This window comes from Pseudopipra pipra, chromosome 5 (genome assembly GCF_036250125.1).
Source record: "Pseudopipra pipra isolate bDixPip1 chromosome 5, bDixPip1.hap1, whole genome shotgun sequence".
Classification (NCBI taxonomy): domain Eukaryota; kingdom Metazoa; phylum Chordata; class Aves; order Passeriformes; family Pipridae; genus Pseudopipra; species Pseudopipra pipra.
The window spans coordinates 72,371,751-72,390,120 of record NC_087553.1 but is presented as its reverse complement, the minus strand read 5'-3'; the positions used below and the strand labels follow the sequence as shown (position 1 = coordinate 72,390,120).

Genomic DNA, 18,370 nt, shown 5'->3' with positions numbered 1-18,370 from the left:
TTTGAGAACTGATTTTACTGTAGCTCATCTGACAGAACTGTGAAATTCCCGGCTTCCCTTTTGTGAGGGAAAACATCCCAAGTAACTGCCTGGAATAAGTCAGATGAATCATGTCATGGAAGTGACAGTGTCTTTTCACTGACTATAAAGGGGTTCCCTGTGACTAACTCAGACATCAGCATCTGTGCTGCAGGTATTTAAATAGAAGTGAGGTTAATCCCACTCATGAAGTATTCTTCTTGCTTCCAGTTGGGATACAGCGTATTGGGTGTTTCTTTGCTCTAGGAGGAAAATCTGAATCAGAATTCCAAGGATTCCAAGGATTTTTTAATTTATAGGTAATCTGACATTTTTTTCCCCACCAGGTTTTGCAGTGGGGGTTGTAATTACGCTGGTTAATTAACTTGTCCGTCGACTTACTTGTGGTTCTCACTTCAAAGCAGTCAATACACATGGTAGGTGGCTGTTGGGAAGAGGCTCAGCATCATTCATGATCAGAGGATGAAGGGGATTTCCACACTATCCTGTGTGGAAAGGCTGACAGAATTGGGGTTGTTCAGCCTGGAGAAGAGAAGGCTCTGAGGAGATCATAAAGTCCCTTCCAGTACCTAAAGGTGCTACAGGAGAGCTGGAGAGGGACTCGACTAGGACAGGTAGTGACAGGCTTTAAATTTGGCAGAGGGCAGGGTTAGGTTAGGTATTGGGAGGAAATTCTTTACTGGGAGGGTGGTGAGGTACTGGAACAGCTTTCCCAGAGGAGTTGTGGCTGCCCCATCCCTGGAAGTGTTCAAGACCAGGTTGGATGGGGCTCTGAGCAACCTGGTCTAGTGGAAGGTGTCCCTGCCCATGGCAGGGGTTTGGAACTGGATGGTCTTTAAGGTTTTTTCCAACCCAAACCATCCTATGATCCACTGAAAACCTCTATTTTGGGACAGTTCCTTTGGTAACTCTGGAAACTGAGCTGCAACTGCAGTAATTGACATAATTTCACCGAACTCCTGCCATCTCTGCATTGGCATGTCCTTGGAGAAGTAGGAGCTGCATCCAAATTGTATGCCCAAGGGGACTGGAAAAATTCAGGTGAGGTTGTTGTATCATTATGTTTGGAACGGGATTCTCTTGAGTTGTTTGTCCATTGAAATTAGAGGCCTTGCTGGAATATTTCAGCAGGATGCTACATCTGCATGTTGTTGTCTACAAACTCTTTTGTTGGCAGAGTCTGCAGACATCAACACAGAAATGTACCCTGGTGTGTTTAGAGGAATATTTGCCCAGCAGGTTCATACTGCTTAAACGTGAGCATGTAAATACACAAATAGTGCCAGACTGATGGATCAGGAAAGAGCAAAATTCCCAAAGAGCAGTATAGGATGGATGGTGCTACTGCAAGGCTTTCCTGTGCTCCCTCAGGAGTGTATTTTGATCCTTCAGTGAGGTTGATGGTGATGAGGCCAGTTCATGTCTCTGCTGGTTAATTTGGAGCATCTTTGCAGGACTAAATCCTACATATAAGGGAAGGAAAACAATTTATTTTTTTCTTGTTGCAGTGCTGGGGCTGAGCTATTATTTCTTGGAAGAAGGAAGATGGTATTTCTTCTTCCATCTGGACAAGAAGCACTCTTTGCCATTGCCCTTGGGGGTCTATCAACAACATCTCTTTCCTTCTCCGGTTCCAATTGACAGTTATTTTTGCATTGACACGAGTGCCAGTTCCAAGGACTGAGTCAGATGTTGAAGTGCTCATAGTAAATCGTTAATCCTCATCTATTGAAGTTGCACAAGGGAGGGAATGTGGGGTGTGATGCCATGACAAGTACCAGCTCTGAGTGCCCACAGTCGTTACACTGGTGCTGAACCGACTTGTTCTTTTTTGAGGGAATGTTAGTTGGTTAGTTGGAATGTTAGTACATGCTTGTGCTAATGCACTTTCAAAGTGGGTTGAGTTAAATTAAGGAACTGGCAGCAGGAACAAGCCAGAAGCCTTAAGGAACTGGTGCTGCCAGGCTCTGACATCCCTGCCAAGGCCAGTACCAGGGCACAGCTAGGTACACTCCAAAACGTGTCCTGCACAAGAGGTGACTTGCCCACGAGGCTGACTCAGTGTCATGGGCTGTCGTGTGTTTGCTTATCTGCCGTGGAGGTCTGTGGGACCTGAAGTGCCTGACACTTTTGGAGAAGTTATATCTTGCAACAGCCAAATGTGATGCTGAGGGTTGGGTGCATCTTCCCCTGTGTTTTGGTGGTGCCCTGAATGTCTCCCTCCCATCAGTTCATGCCAGTGATGCATTGGAGAGGTTGTGGATGGGTTTTGGTCTGTGGAGCTCTCATGGAGGGACGTGCAGAAAGCAGAGCATTGCTTGGCTCAGAGTGAAACTTGGTGTTGTGCCTCCAAAGGGTCAGCTCTCACCCTCTTTCCCTGTTTTCCTCGTGTCTCAACTACCTCTGGCACACACATTCAGATACTCTCCCAAGACATGAAGTGGTGTACGAAGGGCACACCAGGATGAGAGCTGGAAGTCCTGGAGCTCAGTTCTCCCCAGCAGTCCTGCTCTCAGCTCCCTGGCTGACATTTGCCTTCCCGTGCAGGCACGTTTTTCCATGCCATTGTCCGCCTATCTCAGTTCTTTGGCTCCCGAGATATCATTTTACCTGTACTTTTCCATCCCAGGTGAGGACAAACGTGGTGTGATGCAGAGCTAAGACTGAGATGCCAAGAGTTTCAAACGTGCCATCTAGTGGTATGAGCTCGGAGCACTCAAAATAAAGGAAATCCCCCCAAAAATCCGCCCTCCTCCAAATACTCGTTATTTCTGAAATGCTCCTGTGTTTTTGGGCAGAAAATGAGTGTTTATGGCCCCTGCTACCCCGTCGGGTTTTCTGAGTGCTGGGGAACTGAGCTGTTCAAGGATTTCTTAATCAGAAGGAGGAACGGGGAGTTTTTTAGTCTGTTATTTAAAGTATATGCTGAGAGGTCTGTAGCTTCATACCAAGAAAACAGAGTTCATGGTGTTACTGCCTCCCGTTGCAGGAGCTGAATCAGCTTTGCAAACAAAATAAATCTTAAATTGAAACACCCTTTATTTGGGGTGGAGGGGAGAGGGAGGTAACAATAATGTGCTTGTCTGTAGCCATGCAGCAGTTCATCAGCAGTGCCCTGTCATGAGATGCCCTGTGTTTGTGAATCCATACTGGGACATATTCTACCCCAGCAAATAACCTGAAGTACTTCCAGCTTCCTCCCCGCTGAAGAACAGAGCACTAAAATTGCAAAAGGCTCCAAAAAATCTTTCTAAAAACCTACATTCATCACCAAGATAAGAATAGGTCTTACAATGAGGAGTGTTAAAAGGCATGAGGTTTGTACCACAATTTGGCATGTTGCATGCAGTGAATTACAGCCTGAGTTAAATCTGTCTTGGGTGTTTGTCTTTGCTGTTATCTTCAGTTCAGGCTCTGGCACAGAATTAAAGTTGCTCAGGTTGATGTTTATGTGTGCTTGCTGTTCCTAGGATTTTTACCTAGAGGTCATTGTGTCCTTTTCTCTCATTACCAAGAAACTTGTTTGCTGTTTGCGTTGGATTATGTGATCCATCTGTTGTAGCTACCAGAATAAGTCGGGAGAACAGTTCCATCCTGCCTCACGTGCCCCTCACGTCATCCTTTCCATGCCAGGGTCAGAATTCAGCCATTCCTATTTGCCTCTACAGCTCCAGAATTCATTTGTGAATGCAGCTTGTGTGCAGGCCCATGAGATGAAATATAAGAAACTGCCAACACTGGGATGACAAACTTCAAATAATATGGCAGATAGATGCCTGTAGAATGAACAAGAAGAGATAAACATCTAAGAATTGCCAGCAAGCAAAGTAGGAAGAAAAAAGTGTGGCAATATTAAATGCTGTCCTAACTTGGAGTCTGCTTACACAGCTTGGATAAAGCGTAGAAAGAGGATTAAGAAAAGAAATCAAAACCCAGACTTCCAAATGCCCAGAGAAGACCTTTTTCTCTGTAGGGTAAGGGTCAAGCTGCTCTTGCATATTGTCTCATTCTGAATCTTTTATGTGTTTCGTGAGCAGCAGCATGTTTCAGAAGTGGGGGTGAGAGGGCACCACTCAGCTCCTCATAAATGTGGAGTATCAAAATTACAGCACAGTGCCAGGCTGTGGGGATGGGAGGAGAAAACAGAATATAAGTCTCCTGCTTCCCAGGTAAGAGACTTCACAAAGGGAAGGTGCAGAAAGATAGGTAGCATCTCTTTCCCAAAGAAAACTGTGGTATAATGCTTTGTGCTGAACCTCAGTGCTGGATTGTGGATCCCTCTGAAAGGCTGGGCAGAGGTATCTGCAAGGTTGGTCCTATAATAATTTAATCTTAAGCAAGAGGAAGATTACTTTGCATCTGATTTAGTCCTTGAGGTGCCTCTGTGTGGTAACACAAAATGGGACATGGCCAAGGGGGAAAAAAGCCCTGATGTTACTGATGAAGAGCTGTGCAAAGTGCAGGTACTAATCTAGTGGAGGCTGGTTTATTTATTTGGATGTAGACACCTAAATAACACTAAAATGAGTGTTTTTGTCTCACTGGCCGTGTCTGTACTGCCTGTCCCACTCAGGGAGCCACTCTGTCCTCTTAGCCCCTGTCAGGCATGGATGTGTTCAGCCCAGGCAGGTTGCCTGCACCAACAGAGCATGAAGACCACTATAAGGTGTAAATTACAATATTCCATTTTTGTTTAGTTGGGGGTTTTATAGGTTGGTTTTTTTGTAGTGGTTTTCATTTTGAAGCTCCTGATGCTGCAGTTACCAATTTATTGATTTTATTCTGAGTACAAGAGCTTGAGCTTTAGGACCTGGTCACATACCCAGCTTTTGTTCCTAAGGGCTGAATTTGAGTTTGGTGTGACTTGACTCTCTGATGGTCCTGGAAAGTGCAGATCTTGCTGGGGCAGTGGCAGAAGCCTGCACGGGGACATGGGAACCAAACCAGGGATGGTCTTACCTGTGCTGTAGGATCCTCACTCATTCTGGAGTGATCCATCCCTGCAAACATGCTGGGCTGTGCTCCCTCCTAACAGAGGCCACGGGAATAATCAGAAAGCTGTGTTATTTATTAGACAAAGTGGACGTACCTGGCAGGAAATATTTGTTTGTACTAGTGGGAAGCAGCATTTGACTTTATGACGGCAATGCAGCTCTTTTATTAGTAAAACTTAATGTGTAACAGGATAATTCCGTTGCACCTACTACTATACTGGCATGATTTTGTACAAAATAAGTTTCTTGTTTCCTTGAAGGCCTTACATAAGCCCTAAAACTGGGAATGGATCCAGCGTGTTCGATCACAATAAAGGAACTGCTTCAGAACAGGCTCTTCTTTGGAAATAGCCGTAAACAGGTTTATATATAGGCACTGCTGTTATACACAAAACTTGCTGAAGAAATGTTTCCCAAGATCTCGTGGTTTTACTGTGTGCCGTGGGGACCCTGCTCAGGCTAATCTGTGAGCAGACCTGTTGTAGGAATTCAAGACAAGGTTTTAAAACCCAAGACTGTCTCTCAAATCCTTATGTGCTGAAAGGGCTGGGTGTTGAATGGCTCTTTGCTGTAAAAAAGGCATTTGATAAAAAGGCTCGGAAACTTGGGCTGGCATCCTACGTATGCAAATGCGGGTGCTGTCCACGTTATATTTGGATTTCAGGGTTTTTCAGATCCATTTCGAGACGATGGGTAGCAGCCTTATGTGGTTTGATCGCTTGCTTTCATCACCCATGCCCAATTATTATACATGAGATCCATCAGCCCCCTCGCAGCAACAGTTCCTGCAGCTGAGCATCAGCACGCTTGGGAACAATAAAGGGCTGGCACTTGGGAGTTTCTTTCCCTTCTAAATGGGCAGGACCCAAAATTCCTCCCTTGCAGAGCTCACCGATCAGGTTTGTTACTCGAACAGGTACATTTCCACCGGAGCAGCCTGAGGATGTGGGATTTGGGAAGATTTGTTGCCAGTTTACATTCAGCATTGTTGGTTGTGTGCTCTGGTGGAGTTTCGGATAGGTACAGGGCAAAACATGGAAAGACTCCTGCCTTTGTGTGATTGATTTTTAAGGATAATTTGCCATTTTGTTCCTTGCCTCCTTCCTAATGAGCTGAATTGTTAAAATATGTTAATGTAAGGAGACACACGAGAAAGGGTGAAGCAATCTACTGACACGTTGGATAATTAGATCATCTCCTGCGCAGGAAAAAAGTCAAGTACGAAACAGGAACAAGAAGCGCCTCCCTCCCCCCCTGTAGAGGCACCAGGTCTGACTCTTTCTGCATGCAGAAGCAGGTTAGACAATTAGATCTTTAGTATTAATTAATTTTTGTGAAATTCCTGAAGGTTCAGGGTGTCGTGTGTAGTAACTGTCTTGTGTTTTGTCGGTTATTTTTTGGGAGAAGTTGGGAGCCTTGTTTCAATGCAGCCCTTGAGGGCTGTATTCGTGAGCTGGCGTAATCTGTGATGAAACAAAAAAATGTCTGTTGCTGGACTGAATTTGTGAATGCTGTAGTGGTTAATCAGGTCTTCCCAGGAAAACAGTTGTGAGTTTTTGTCCTAAATAGGCATTAGCTCAAGGGAATTCTGTAAAGAGGCATGGGACATTGTGGCTGCCTTTCTGCTAGTGTTTGGTGTTTTGGGAAAGCAGTGCTTCGTTCTTCTTATAAGATTTATTTGTCTGAAGTAATAATTGGCTAATAATCATTAAGATCCCAGCCCGGTGTGAAGAGATGCCTGCAGGGCGGCTGTGACAGTTACTCCGCCTTTACTCACAGGAGTAAGCCCTCTCTGTGGGTTAAGTTTACTTGTTTGATAAACATAACACTTTGCTTTTGTTCTCTTAATCACTTCCTTCGAAGAGTTAACTTCCTAAGCAGCCACAGATTAGTTCTCTCAGTTGTTTTAATTATTTTTCTTGTCACGCACAGTGAAGGTCTCGTGTTTGTGAAATGTCTTCTTTTATTTTTGTCCCCCCTTCCATGGCAGCCTCGGTGACGCTGGCACTGAGAACCCAGCTGAAACGCGCTCCCTGTGCACTCCTGGCATTTATTTTTACCCTTATTTTAAACCAGATCTCACTTTTTTGAATGGGAGTGCTGCAGAACACAGCACTTTCCTTTCAGGGTGACCCAAGTGCTCCAGAATGTTGTATTCCCGTAAGGGGTACGCGAGAGGCTGTAGCAGAGGCTTCCACGTGCTTGCTGCTGAGTAATTTCCTTTTGTATTGCTGACAGGTGACTCAAAGCAGGAGGGAGCAGATGGCAGCATCGTTAGCTGGTGGCCATAGCCTTCCCAGATGAGTTTTGGAATTTCCATCAAAGTCGGGATTAGGCTCAGGATATGCCGGTGGCACAGAGCACGCCGGGGGAGCGTGGAAGAAGAGGAAATCATTCATAGCGACTCATCTCGTGGTTGGGTGAGTCAGGGGTCTGCTGTTGGTGGTCAGAAAGGCACGTGGCTGACGACACCGTCTTTGTGTGCTCTGCAGGATGCAAACTGTCTCCAAAAATTAATTCTCCCCGCTTGATTTGTCCAATGAGTTATTTCCAGAAAGGAGTTACTGTATTTTCTGGAATGACTATTGTGAAATTCTTTCTCTGTCCTTTTTTTTTTTTTTTTTTTTTTTAATACAGTGGGCAAGTGTTCAGCTGGTGATTTATCAACAAAGTATTTTACAGGATCATAGTTAAAAGCTCATCTTAAAAAAAAAAAAAAATCATACCCTGTGCAATAGGGAAAGTAAAAGCATCTCAGTTTCCAAGTGATGAAGGAATAACCGAAAGAGCTAGTTCTTGGAATAGTAGCTCCATTGGCACTCGTTGGTGATTTCCTGTGCATTTGCTGCAAGAATCGCTCTGTGATGTGAGTAGGTGGTACTAAAGGGTTATTACGAAACCAGTTTCCAACCAGACGTTTTGAGTCATGGATGGGGAACAGGGATAGCAGCTTCGGAGCTCTCTCTTTGTTCAGGCAGTGCTCCTGAAATGCACACGCAGGATAATCTGTGCTTGCACGGAACAAGGCAGACCGGGGATAGGTCTGGGATCACGTGGAGTGCACTCCTTCATGCCTCTCCATCCCAGGGATGGGAAATGGGAAACGTGGGCTGCGAGCCGGCGGCGGCGTGCAAGGTGCACACGGAGCAGTTTCCCGACTTGTCTTTCAATTGTAAGTATTTCTCATGGCTTTTCCCAGACGTGGGAGACAAAATGGAGTTGCGTCAGGACGGATGCCTGTGCCAAAATGAGGTGGTGGTTTGGAGTGCCTTGGTTCTGTTCTGGAAGCAGATGGGCTGCCAGTGGCAGGAGACAGTTGGCTTCTCCATCAGGAAAAAAAAAAAAAAAGAAAAAGGGGTGTTTAAAGGAATTGGTCTGGCTCCTAAACCGAAGGAATTGTTGACCCACTGACTCAGTTCTGAAGCATTAGGGAAGCAGTCTTCCTGTGGTTTCTTTTGTTGGTGGCAGATTCAGAGCCCGGCTGTGAGCGTTCGGGTGTGAGGAGCAGAGGAGAGACAGTTCTGGTACCTGCTGCTGTGGGATTTATTTGGTGCTGGGGAGGAGCTGAGGTGCTGACGGCTTGAGCAACACCTGAACTTTATTTCTGATGTTTCTCCCAGTAATGCATTGGTAAGTTTATGTGCTTATTTTCAGTGCTTAGATGGTATGTTGCTAAATGCAATTCAGAGAAAGCTCTTTAGCAGCTCTTGGAAGAGGTGTGTTCATTTTTTTCACTGGAGCAGCTTTTACAGAAAGCACTGGCTGCCCTACCACAGTTTAGGAGGAAGGGGGAAACTTTTTGCATCAAGGTGGCAGAAACAATTTGAAAGTGCTGTTTCCTCCCACCTTTAGCCTACAGACCTCTGCTGACATTGATCCTGAGCAAAGGGGATGGGCCAGTGCATCATCCTGGACTCAGGGTTGAGCTGTAATTTCCCTGTTACACTGAATCAACAAGGCTTCAGTCTTGTTGAATTTTACATGAAAATCAGATGTTCATCCCTGGAATTAAATCTAATGATACTTTTCCTAAGATATGCCTAGAATAGAAACGATGTTATTTTTAAGTGGCTCTGCAAATGCCAAGAAAAAAAGATATCAATTAGTGGTTTCTCAAAAAAACCTAAATCATTAACATACTATTGGCTGGAAGGAATCATGTTGGCTGACGGAGCTGGGTCTGGAAGTCTTGGTCCCTGAATCTGCTGTCGATTCTGTCGCTGTATTTGGGAGGAATTTTTTGGAAGAGGAGCTTCTTGGGCAAGTCATTTTTTATTTTTAGTTGTCAGTGGAATGAGGGGAGTGATATTTAACTTCCCTTTAGTGCTTTACCAGCACTGTTGCTGTGTTTTCCCTTTAGAGAGAGGATGCTGATAGGGGATATTGTAGCTCTTGAATTTCCAGAACATTGTTTGGAATGCAGAGATCATTAGAAAATGGGGAAAGCAGAATAGTGATTATTGAATTTGTTGTGCTCTGTGATGGGTTCTCCAAACACCAGCGGTAGGACTTGCTGGTGCTGTGTCCTAACCATCCTCCATGAAGGGAAGAATCCACTGCTGCTGTTACTCCCTGGGTGGGTGACACCAGGATGTCTTCCCTTCCCAAACCCAGTTGGGGTGGCAGCTGTGGTGAGGCACTCATGGATATTTTTTTCCCTGTTTTCCAAAACAGGAGCAGAGAAGGCCGTTCACCACACATCCCTGTGGAATGGCAAATAAACCCAGTGGTTTAATTAAAAAAAAAAAAAAAGAGAAAAAGGAAGATTTAGCATTGTACTGGGTCTCCTTTCCTTTCCTTAAGTGCTTCCTTTGGATCTTGGGAGAAGAGCTCAAGAGCAGGGAGCAGTTGTACCAAAAGGCGTGGGAGGCCGGGTCAGGGAAGAGTCACTTGGTTGTTATGTGGGTGTGAAAAGCCTATGAAAAGGAAAGGGTGGAGGAAAATATTTTACTTGAATTAAACAAATAGAGGAGAACGTTATATGAATTACATATTCAAAGATACAGTTTTGCCAAGTATTTTTGTGAATTAACTGCATATCTCCTGAAAATCATTTATTTAACTGTAACCTTATCAGAATGTTCTCAGGAGGGAATTTTTTTTTTTTTTTTAAAGCCAAAAAAAAAAAATCATTGTTTTCTTATCACTTCAGATGAAAAGAAAGGAAGTTGCAAATTTTTATTGCCCCTAAATTGTTAACTGTTAAACCTGTATTGAATAAGTGGATCAGATTTCCTCAGGCTCACAGTGGAGCAGTTTCATGTGCTGAGAAATCCCAAGCAGGCCCTGTTTGAGGAGAAGGAGTCTTAGATCTTCATCTCATTGTTTCGTGTCCACCTGTGGGACAGGGAAACTGCTGCTCTTGAAAATCACCTGTTTTGGGGAATGGGCTGTTGCCATTGATGCAGTGCACAGGGGTGGTTTGCACCCAAAATAATTGAAAAAATCATAATTTGAAACCAGATTTTTTTTTTTTGCATAGAATTGTAGAATATGGACAAGCATGCAGTATCTCCATTTATCTGTTTTTAAAATAGCACCTAGTATTATTGAACTAGACTAAATTATATGTTGTGAAGGTGACATTTTTCCATGCCTTTTGTTATTATCTTGAGCCAGAAAAAAAAGGCAGCACATGGAGGTAACTTTAACAGCATTTTGTTGCAGAAGCAGAATATTGCTTCTTACATTAGTTAGTGAAAGTCTTGATTTTTTTTTTTTTTTTTAAAAACGAGGCAAACAAACAAAAATCAATAACAACAACAAAAAGTCTTTATTATAAATAACAGCTTTTGGAACACAAGCCATAAATTTCGTATAAAGAAAAACTTAACACAGTCCCAAATTGGATGCACAGGTTTGTTGTGTGATGTTTTGTACTAAACCAACACAGTCCTTGATGTTTTGGTTCTGAGCAGTGTTTTGTTAGTGTTGATTTGTACTCATGTCTGAGGGATTCCCGTGTGGAAGTTCACAGGCAGTTGTTTGTTTTGTAAATTTTTTCAGGGTTTTTTTTATGGCCCGTAGCTATCCAAGTGCAGAGCTTGCAGCTGAAGTTTGTGTAGGAAATGGTGAGCTCAAAATTGGACCTGGAAGAAAGGAGTGAGGAGCGCTTCCTCTTCCATCGCTCCACTGGAATGGTAATCAGAGAATCACAGAGTGGTTTGGGTTGAAAGGGACCTTAAAGCTCATCCAGTTCCAACGCCCTGCCATGGACAAGGACACCTTCCACTAGACCAGGTTGCTCAGAGCTCCATCCCACCTGGCCTTGAACACTTCCAGGGATGGGGCATCCAGAGCTGGATATGTCTGCTGCCAAACTGGGACACCTCTGGGCAGTGCTGCCCATCCCATGCTGGGACTTAAGGATTCCCCGATGCAGTAAATGGACATTAGCAGGCAGTTTTCACTTCTAACCGAGTTTGGGCACCTGAATTGTATCTTTAAGAACCCAGGCAGCTACAGAAATTCCCCATATGACCTGTTATTACAGGCTCAGGTGAGAGTGTATGTGCAGTTCTGTTGCCAAAACATGAGGTTGGCAGAAGTGAGTCATAACTGGGAAGATCTCAGCTCTGCTCTTTGATTTGCTTTTATCCACCAAATATAAAAATACTTCCAAGAATACGGGTAGGAATATGCTGCTCTCCTGTTAGGGCAAAGCTCTCACTGGCTCTTAGGTGTGTTTACATAGCTCATAGGATGTATTTTTGAAGATTTAGTATAAAAGGAGCTACGTATACATTTTATCTCATCTTCAGTGCAGTAGGCATGAGCAGTTCCTGGAGAAGGGACCAGAATATAGGGCTCTACCCCTTCTCCTGGGAGTCTCTTTCCCATGGAGTCATACTTGCCCTCCAGGGCTTTCTCATTATGGCTTTGTGAGTTTTGAATTCCTCTGCGAGCTGGCCTGGCTCCAGGGGGAGGGCAGAAAGCAGCCTCAGCCCAAGCTCTGCTTCAAGTCTGCTGGTCCAAGGACTTTGTAGGAGGTGGGATCTGCAGGAGGAAAAGTGCCCAGCCCTGGGAAAAGTGCCCAGCTTCCCAGGTGAGCTCTTATCCACTGGATTACCGTTTAAAGGTGACAGTATTGTCTTTTTTGGACATGTTTTTAGGTTGCAGTGGTTGTTGGATGTCGTTTTCCCGTTGATATTTTAGCATGAGCAGAGTGTACCTGCTCTGCAGGTTTCACATGTGGTTTCAGAGTCTGCTTCTTTCTTGGTCACCACTGATGACCACGTGGCCTTGGGGCGAACCAGCTCAGCTTTGCTGATCTGGTTGGAAAAAAGAGGTTTTTCCTCTCTGTTTCTTTTCTTTTGAGAAATGAGAACTGCTCCATCTCATGGCTTGGCTGCTAGTGCTGATGGGGAGGTAGCAGGAACTCATGGCCAGAAGCGAAGGAGGAGGTGAGACTGTCACTTTCAGTGACACCTGCGTGAAGTTTAGTTCAGCCTGTTCAGGAAACCTCACCTCCCCTTTCTCTTCATCACAGTGGAGCTCAAGGAAGAGCTAATTTAACTTTGCTCTCCAAAACAAGCAATCTGTTGATTTGTAAGTCTTTCCTGTTTTCCTTTGGTATCTGGATTTTAGTACATGAGTATTCCATGCACTCCTTTTTATTTCTGTTTTCTGTTCAGAGTCAAAGTACTTAAGAACAGGGTCATATCATGTGGGAGCAAAGAGGAGTCCATCCCTTACTGAAGTTTCCAGTCATAGATCATAGAATCCCAGCATGGTTTGGACTGGGAGGGACCTTAAAGACCATCTAATTCCAACCCCCCTAATTCCAACACCTTCCCCTAAACCATGTTGCTCAGAGCCCCATCCAACCTGGCCTTGAACCCTTCGAGGAATGGGGCAGCCACAGCCTGTCTGCAGCCTGTATCAGGGCCTCATCACCCTCACAATCAAAAATTTCTTCCTAATGTCCAGTCTAAACCTTAAATCTTACTGATGTAAATAAACGGTATAGAAATAAACTTAGTAGAGCCTGATAGGTTTGTGGCATTTATCAAACTGTCACTTTTCCAAACAGCATCACAAACTGTTCTTCTGCTCATACTTTCCCCCAAATTTGCCTTTGTTTATAATCCCACAGATCACACCTACTCAGAGTCAGGGTAGAATTTCCATTGGCTGGGGAAAAAAAAAAGGCAAAACCACACCCAAACCCATTTCCCTGCCGTAGGTTTCAGGGCAGTGATGGTTCAGGCAGTCAGCTTCCAGCAGGCACAGGACATTTCAGCATGTTGGAGAGGATTATCTTCCTGCACACCTCTACTTTCTACTCCTCTGCTTTGGAGTTTTTTCACTTCTTTTGCATTTTTCTCTCAATCTTTATTTTCCAACTTCTTATTGTTATAGTCTGTTTTTCTCATACAACATGCTTTGAACATCAGAGGTGTGCTCGTGCCGTGTGCCCCTCTGCGCTTTCTTCCCTCCGCGTGTGTGCTTACCTAACAACTTGAAAATAGCAAACAAAGCACATGATCTGAGGAACAATCTGGTATTTTACCCTAAGGGGAGATTTTCTCAGCACGCAAATCAAGAGTAAATAGTTAAAAATGCCGTATAATATAGATCCAACCACCCCGGCGCTCGCTCGCACGTACGAGCGAAGTTATTTGCATGCATAAATTGACAGAGTTGAACTCTGCATTATCAAATCCGCTGTCAAAAGTTCACCCTGGGCATTTTGCAGGAAAGATGATGATTGTCTCTTTAATTACTTAAATTCTGTTTTGCCTGTTCAGGAGAGCTCCCCACAACCCTGTCATTATTACTGCACGGCTTCCAGTCACATCAGGCTCTCTGCTGGCACCATCGGCTACAACACCCAGCTACGAGGGCCTGCTTTTAATTGAACACTTTGATTACCACACACTAATCAGATGATTGAGTTGCTGCAGAATTTGGCCAGCCCTCTGTTAAGAGCTCCTACGGAATTACAGAATCAGAGATGTTAGAGATGGAAAGTGCATTAGATCATCCAGACCATCGTCTTGCCAGTACATGTTTTCTGCTGCGTAGTTTTGGGTGGTTTTATTCTCCCTGCAGTTTATGGTTAGAGATACTCTAAGAACTTGGCCTTCCACTTTGATCTTCTGGAATCTTTTCCACAAAGGTTGATGGCGAGATTTCTCTTTGCCTAATATTTGCCTTAAATTTTTCCATTTCTTTATTTCACTGTATTATTTCAAGTCTGCGTTCTCATCTCTCACTAATTCTCTGTGTGGTGTTAACAGCCCGTAAATATGAGTGGAATAGTATTATGTGCTCTTGAATATTAAATGTATCACTTATCTTAAGTGCTTCATGTTCAGTTTTTCAGAATTTGGGAAAATTCTACTGATTGAAGATAGGTTTTAAACTGAACTGCTAATAGTATGATTTCTCAGACGCATATTTTATTGTAGTATAAGAGTTGTCTGTTCTGGTGTCATTTGAGAAATTGTTGAAAATTACCTGAAAAGGCCAATTTGAATTGGTAATGAAAATGTTTTTATAAGGAGGAGATATAATTTAAGTGTTTTTCAGCTCCATTGCAGCATTTAAACTGCGGGGAAGCGATGCGTGCAGGCAAGTCTGCAGAGGGCATTACAGGGACACTGAAAAAATCAGTTTTCTATTAGTGACAGAAATAGTGGAAGTTGCAGTGTAGTTACTGGAGTCTTCCCCAACCCCCCCATCCCAGCTTTCCATTCACATTCTCCACTCCGTAACTATTGTTTCTTTTTATAGTTTTATTTGTTTCTGTGGGATTTGGGGTTTCGCTTGTTTGTTGTTTCTTCCTCAGGGCTTGGTCTTCACTACCAGAAGCTTCGGGTGCCCAAGCACGGCTGTCTCAAAAGTCTGGGCCACTAAAAGCCAGATCAGTATCTCCTCCAAACAAACACTCGGTGGCTATAAAAAGGACAAAGGAGCTGGTTTTTTTTGCTACCACCCCCTGAGAGAGAGACAGGGTGGTTAGTGTGAGCTGGCGTGTTGCCACGCTGAGCCAGTCCTTTTGGAGCTGCCCCTCTTGTCATGATCCAGCACCTTTACCCCAGCTCTCCACTGGTTCTTGGAAGGATTACCTCTGTTCTTCCTTTCAGAGTAACCCAGAGGATGAGGGGCTTGGGTTGGAAGCCTCCAAAACCAGGGTTTTTGCAGGGTGTGTGTGTGTTGGGTGCCTGCTGGAGACACACACTGCACATCTGGATCTGGGAGAGGCAGGGCCAGCGCTGCCCAGTCCCTCTCCCAGCCAACCATCCTCACTGTGTTGGAAGAAAACATTTGGCTCATCCAGAAGGGATGACAGGAGAGAGTTAGCAGAGATTTGGCATGGAGAACTTGACCTCATGGACATGGGGAACATGGAGCAGTAAGCTGTCCTTCCCTCAGACTCTGGGAAGCTGGATGCAGGGTAGGGATGTTGATGTGAAAGGCGACGCCGGGCGGATCATGGGAGGCAAAGTTACTCTTGGTGAGTGGATTTGAAGGTGTTTGAGGCTCAGGTTGTGTAACCAAACAGGGAGATGAATGAGAAACATGTAAATAAATGGGTGGGTTACGGAGTGAGTAAGGGAAAGTGTGAGTGGGCGGGTAATTAGACTGGCAAGTGAGAGAGGAGGTAGGAGGGGGTGAGTACATGGGTAGGTATGTAGTGAAAAGTTGGAGTAGCGCTATGGGCCGGCTCTCTGAGGACACCTGAAAGACTGGGAACAACCACCCTCCTCGAGACATGCAGAGGGAGGAACAGCCAGTGCTGCCACAGGGACTGTGGGTTGTGCAGGTGAGCACACAGGCCCTCCACACCTCTTACTTTCGAGCTGGTTTGGATGGCACATGATTTACTCTGCCTGAACTCCACTGTGCAGTAAACAGTAATCCTCACCTTGGTCAGCTGGCTGCATTCGGCTGCTGTTCCTCCAGAAGTGTGTAAGACCACCATTATTATTTGCAGGGTTTTTTGGCTCTAACAAAGTCACAGAGAAGGCAGGTGTGAAGCACAGCAGAGACTTTTAGTCTGTCTGGATCATTGCAGTTTGTAGCGGTCATTCCCAGGAGCTGAAATGACCCAAGAGCTGCAGGAGGAAAGAGTTACCTGACAAATAAAAGGAATGAAGATGAGGGATATGCTGGGATTACAAATCTACAATGCATCAGCATAAAGACATGTCCCAAACTTGAAGTTCCTTTCATTTTAGTGAATGAGGTGGGAAGGTAAAGTAACTTTAAATCGTTATCAGGCCTTGACTGACGAGGCTTTTATTAGGAACTTTTACTATAAATGCTCTAAGGCTGGACATAGTTCACCATGACTAATCCAAACCTGTTTGTAATTACTACGGCAGAGTTACAGCCCCAGCTGTGACCTCTCTGTAGCCAGGTACAGTCAGGCTGATGTTTAAGGTAAGGGCTCTGCTCTCCTGTTAAGTTATGTTAAGTTGTGCATGGTAGATTTTCAATATTTATTGTAATAGAGCGGGTCCTTTTGAAGCCCAAATAGAGGTGAATGGCTGCAGGAAGTGACAGGCCTTACCTTAGCTGCCAGAAAGATGTTTATTTACTAAGGAATAACTTTACATGCAGTGTTGTCCTGGAAAGTCCTACTAGAGACCAATCTCTGCGTATTTTCATCAGTAGCCAGGTAAGGTGCCTCACCACCCCAACAATAAAGTATTTCTTCCTAATACCTGAAATACACTTACCATCTTTGAGTGTAAAGCTATTCCTCCTTGTCCTGTCATTCCATGCCTTCGTCCAAAGACCCTCTGCAGCTCTCTTGGAGCCCCTTTAGGCTCTAAGGTGTCCCCAGAGCCTTCCCTTCCCCAGGCTGAACACCCACAGCTGTCTTGGCCTTTCCTTATAGAAGAGATGCTCCAGACCTCGGAGCATCTTTGTGAAATCTTCCTTGTCTTGGACGTGGTCACCTGTTGCAAACTAAATTTCCCATAAAGCTTGGAACTGCAGCCAAGCCAGCTCGTGCAGTAGTCAGTGTTTACTCTTCTTTTTTTTTTTTTATACAAGACAAATCCAGAAGCAATTTGCTGTACTTAGGCAGGTGTTTCTTACCATTAAAACGGAGCAAATCCCTTGCTGATGTTCAAATGCTGTAGTAACTGTGCACAACAAAATCCAGAGGAATGTGTGGGTATGTTTAATACAAACCTGTTGGGTTGTAGATCTGTCAAAGCCCCAGATTTGCATTCCTTACATAAGCAGAGATCCTGGTAGTGTTTACACGTGCTTTGCCTGTGCTTTGGGAACTGCAGGAATTGTAACTACTGTGTCAAAAACTCTGCTCCCAGTTGCCATCTGTGGGTTCGCAGGGACATGGGTAGAATATTTACGATTGCAGTCCTACCTAGAGGTTTATTTACTCTTACGCTTGATTATAAAACTTATCACAACAATGATAAGAGCAGCATGAGACCTCCATGGAAGTGTGGACAGATTCTGAGAGTACACAGGAATGAAAACCTTGACGTTTCCATCTGGTTAATTAGTAGTTTGTTTTTGTCAGTGACACAGTTGCACAGCATTTGCACTAAGTTTGCTTCATCTTTGGCCATTTTTTTCCATATGGGTGTGTGCTTCCTTTTCATTATGTTGTTTTTCTTTACTTTTTTTTTTCCCCCTCTAACACAGCCGCTCCTTTCATGTTAAGAATAAGAAATGAGCTTCTCACCGAGCAGAAAAAAACCCAAAATTTATTAAACATTTCAATTCTGATCCCTCTAATCCTTTATTACCTGTAGGGGCAGGTGCAGGAAGCTACTACAGGAGTGGAGGTTACTAACTTTTTCAAGGGTTGGGATTGCATAAGAGAGCAGTTTATTTTAGATGCTATGGAGAAAGTTTTGAACAACATGATTAAAGATGTGTTGATGAGAAATACATCCCTTTGGCTTGGCTTGTTTCACTTAATTGTGCCCCGGAGAGCTCTGAACCCTTCAGCTCCTGTTTTAAGCACATCATTGATATAGGCTGGCTGAAGGCACAGAATCGTAGAATGCTCTGGGTTGGAAGGGACCTCAAATATCATCCATTCCCAACCCCCTGCCAGGGGCAGGGACACCTTCCACTATCCCAGGTTGCTCAGAGCCCCATCCACCCTGGCCTTGAACACTTCCAGAGGTGGGGCAGCCACAGCTTCTCTGGGCAACCTGTGCCAGGGCCTCGCTTACCCTTATAGTAAAGAATTTCTTCCTAATATCTCATCTTAATTCTACCCTCCTTCAGCTTAAGGCCGTTCCCCCCTTGTCCTTTCACTCCAGGCCCTTTGTCCAAAGTCCTTCTGTAGCTCTCTTGGAGCCCCTTCAGGTCCTGGAAGGCTGTTACAGGGTCTCCCTGAA

General features: G+C 44.5%; 1 long non-coding RNA gene across 3 annotated transcripts in view; it reads left to right on the top strand.

Annotated features, from left to right (window-relative positions):
* Positions 1-18,370, top strand: part of LOC135415057 (uncharacterized) — a 114,976-nt gene that overhangs the window by 82,761 nt on the left and 13,845 nt on the right. The window contains exons 4-5 of one of the 3 annotated variants that reach the window (XR_010430953.1): positions 6,240-6,330; positions 7,272-8,663. This is a non-coding gene — a long non-coding RNA (uncharacterized LOC135415057). The remainder of the gene's footprint in view (positions 1-6,239; positions 6,331-7,271; positions 8,664-18,370) is intronic. The other 2 variants (XR_010430952.1, XR_010430951.1) reach the window with 2 other exon arrangements.